Raw genomic sequence first — 4,521 nt, 5'->3', positions numbered from 1 at the left:
CTCTCCATTTCTCTCTGTCCTATCCAACAATAACAGCTATAACAATAACAAGGACAACAAATTGGGAAAAAATAGCCTCCAGGAGCAGTGGATTCTTAGTGCCAGCACTGAGCCCCAAAGATAAGCCTGGGAGCAAAAAAAAAGAAATAGTACTAGATGTGGGTGTAACTTAGAAGGTAGAGAAACAGGACGATAAAAAAGGGCAAATATATGTAAATATAGAAAGTTATAGAAATAATAGTCAACCCATATCTGCAACCTTAGGGGAACTTCTCTAGCTTCTAATACAGGGAATAGGGGTGCAAAACTGGTGGCAGGAATGATGCATAATTATACACTTGCTATCTTATAACATTGTATAGCAATATTAAGTCACTAATGCAAATCAAACTAAAATAAGAAAAGTACTATCTAAACAGTATTATTAAATAGCTGGATCTAAAAGTTAATATTTATCCTTGCATGGTTTCTTAAAATACAGTACAAAATAAAGTGAAAAGATGTTTTCTCCAAGCTGTGATGTAAAAATCAAGATAGTTTTCAAGTTGTGAACACAAATTTGATATTTGTTTTGAGAATAAATTTGAAGAATGTGATAGACGTGCATCTTAAATTTGAGGAGTTTAGTTGAATTCAGAAGGACATGAGCTAGCAATACAAAGAATGCCATGCATGTGAGAAATGAGAACACTGTTTGAGAAAATGTCATCCAATATGAATGACACAACGTGCTTAGTAATAAAGAATTCTACTTGAGCCATTTTTATCTGGTGTCTTTAGAGACAGACCTTTTTTCACTAAAAAAATGAAAGAATTGTAATGAGTTCAAAGCATCAAACCCATGCTACTAAGCACGACAGAAAATTTAATGAGTCTGTAGGAGGGTCAACATGTGCTGGTCAGATACAGTCCCATAACTCACTCTTGGGCAAATGGAGGCCAGGGGGACAAAGAAAGGACATCTTTTGATTATTTTGGAGCTAACCCCTCCCCCCCACCCCAGAACCAGCCCCCAGGGGCCAGACAGCCACTTCTAGCTGGCTTCCCACTGAGCTATTTTCTTTACCAAGATTCCTGGCTCACTAGGAGTATCATTCCAAGCCTTTTCCTCTTTGTTTAACTTCTCGCTCTCTCTCTCTCTCTCTTTTAAATGGCTAGAGCTCTATTTGAGTGACAAAATACCTGACCAATCATAACCTCATCCCTGTCTGGGAAAGGCTACCTGAAGGTTTTTTGTTTTTCTGTCTTTGCTCATCCTGCCTGCTCCAATCTGGAGCAGTCCAAGCAGCAGACTGACTGTTAGGGTTTTTTACTCTATTTCATTTTATTATTACTATTATTATATATGTGTGTCCTTTTCCCCTGCTCCTTCTTCAGGTTGACCAAATTAGCTGTTGTTGTTTTCTCCATTGCTAGATGACTGGGTGCCCTATCCACTGTGAGAAGAACTTGTTTCTCTGTAACTATTCTGTCCACTCTCCTTTTTCACTCCTCCTAGCTAATTAAACAAACAAACAAAACCCTCTTTCACTGATCCTCATTTTTTTCTTTTTTTCTTTTTCATTACTTTCTTCCTTCCTCCTTCTTTTGCTTTCTGAATTCACTGATACTTGCTTGTTAATTAATTTGGGGAAGAAATCTGACTCAGAGTGGACTCTCTCTCTCTCTCTCTCTCTCTGTGTGTGTATGTGTGCGTGTGTGTTCTCTACTTTCCTTTTTCATCTTTCTATCCCTAGAATTTATAGTGGACAGTAGATTTGCATGATAATCTATTCTTATTTTTTCTTTTTCCTTTCTTTTTCTTTTTTGTGGGCCCTCTATAGAACCTTGCCCTCAACTTAGATCAACAATGGTAGAGAATGTTCCATTCTCTGAAGGAAGGATGGACAACATACTTTATGTTATACCTGAGGAAGATGGGTCTATATTGGGGCAGCTTGGAATGTTCTTCCTCATGAACACAGAATGTGAGCTCAGATCTACAGAGATGCAGAGGTCACATAGGCTCCTAAGCTGAATATGGGCCCTAGACCAAATCAAATCAATGGGGTTTACAGTCAACAATATTAATACACCTTTCCCATATTTGGGAGCTACTCTCTTCCCTGATCCAGCTTTCTGGTTCTTTTTCCAGCCATGACATCATCTCCCCAGATAATAATTTGGATCCACCTGCATATTAGATATCAGGCTCAGAAAAAAAAAAAAAAGAAAACTAGTATAGCCACAGGCCCTTTGGGATATAACTAAAATATGCCTACTGGCTATCTACAGAATGGAGGACCCCCCCCCCCCCAACTCTTCATTTCTACTATTCTAGCCTTTAGGTTTATGATTACTCAACAATTTGTCTGGCTTTGTATGTTAACTCTCTTTTCAGCCACCAGGCTCCAGATGCTACCATGATGCCACCCAGACTTCCCTGGACAGACAACCCCACCTTTGTGTCCTGGAGCTCTGCTTCCCCAGAGACCCACCCTACTAGGGAAAGAGAGGCCGACTGGGAGTATGGACCAACCAGTCAACACCCATGTTCAGCAGGGAAGCAATTACAGAAGCCAGACCTCCCACCTTCTGCATCCCTCAATGACCTTTGGTCCATACTCCCAGAGGGGTAAAGAATAGGAAAGCTATCAGGGGAGAGGATGGGCTATGGATATCTGGTGGTGGGAATTGTGTGGAATTGTGCACCTCTTTTTCTATGGCTTTGTTTCCTTTTTATAAATAAAAAAATAAATAAAGGAAAGAAAATTTAATGAGTGTGAGTGGGCCTCTGTGTCAGCAAACAGATTCATGATTGCCTACATGTAAATTAACAATTTGAAATGTTTCAAGAAATGGTCACATGATTATTACATCATTTTTTTCCTGCTTACAGTCTATAAGCTTATCTGAACAGATTCACTCTCTGAATCTTGCCTTGAACAGCAAAGGAAATCCACTTTTCCTGACACCATGAGCTACTACAGGAACTACTATGGTGGCCTGGGATAAGGCTATGGCGGCTTCTGTGGCCTGGGCTCTGGCTCTGGCTGTGGCTGTGACAGCTTCAGCAGACTGGGTTGTGGCTGTGACTTTGGAGGCTACAATTTTGGCTCTGGTTATGGAGGTTACAGCTAGGGTTCAGGCTATTGGGGTTTTGGATGTGGTTGCTGCTGCCCATGTTGCTTTGGGAGATATGGCTTCTCTTCTCTTCTACTAAACTACTGTCCCTATGATCCAATATGGGATCCCATGTGATGATTTGCTGAATAATTCTGAATCAGTGGACTGAGACTAGTCTAGGTCAGCTAGTAAGAAGAATCTAAACACTATATAGAGCGTTAATCTTTCTCTGCTTGTCTGCACTATGTTTCCTGGCTTCCTCAGTGTGGGTAATAGCAGATGGTTTATGTTAAATCCCCAATAAATGAGCTAATTTGAAATAAAAAAATTTGATTGTTTTTGCTTATTGAACTCAATTATGTGCATAGAATTTTATGTAAGTGATGCTGTTTCTTAAGCAGAAACACAGAGCGTACATATCAACATATGCACAAGTACATATGTACTGGTATTCAGAAAAAGAACTCTATTTGAGTTCTAAAACTCAGTGAAATGCTTTTAACATATTAAAAATTCTAGAATGAGGGAGTCGGGGTATAGCTCAGCAGGTTAAGTGCAGGTGGCCCAAAGCACAAAGACCGGCATAAGGATCCGGTTTGAGACCCCGGTTCACCACCTGGAGGTCTGCAGGTGTCTATCTTTCTCACCCCCTCTCTCACTGTCTTTCCCTCCTTTCCCCATTTCTCTCTGTACTATCCAACAACAATGGCAGCAATAACAACAACAATGATAAACAACAAGGTCAACAAAAGGGAAAATAAATAAATAAATGTAAAAAAAATACTAGGATATTTCCCTCTATTTTAGTTATATGACTTTCCAGACTTGAATATGACAGTAGAAAGTCATCTGTAAAGTGTTAGGGCTTTATTATTTCAAGACAAGCTATTAATGTGCATCTGGTTGAGCGCACATGTTGCAATGTGCAAGCATCCAGGTTCAAGCCCCTGGTCCCCACTTGCAGGGAGAAAGCTTCACAAGTGGTGAAGCAGGGCTGCAGGTGTCTCTCTGTCTCTCTCCCTCTCTATCACCCCATCCCCTCTCAATTTCTACCTGTCTCTATCCAATAAATAAACAAAGATAATTAAAAAAATTTTATAAAAGAAAGTCTGCTGGGATTATGTCAGTCTTAGAACAGTTTCTAAAACAGCCTGCCAGTTGTTCAGATTATGATATGTATGATTCTTGCTTTAATGTAATCTGAAATAATGTAATTCATTCAAGATATTTTTGAGTGCTAAGTAGTTGCTAGGTTCTCTCTCAATACTGTGTCATCAGAGAACAAAATCTATCAAAAATGTTTCAGGTCAATAAAATAGCTCATTTGGATTGTGTGCTGCTTGGCCATGTATGATACCCACTACATTGAAGGAGGATTTGGTGACGTAGTCATTCGTTCTCTCTCCCTTTCTGTCT

Source organism: Erinaceus europaeus, chromosome 9 (genome assembly GCF_950295315.1).
Source record: "Erinaceus europaeus chromosome 9, mEriEur2.1, whole genome shotgun sequence".
NCBI lineage: Eukaryota > Metazoa > Chordata > Mammalia > Eulipotyphla > Erinaceidae > Erinaceus > Erinaceus europaeus.
This window is presented reverse-complemented; position numbering follows the sequence as displayed.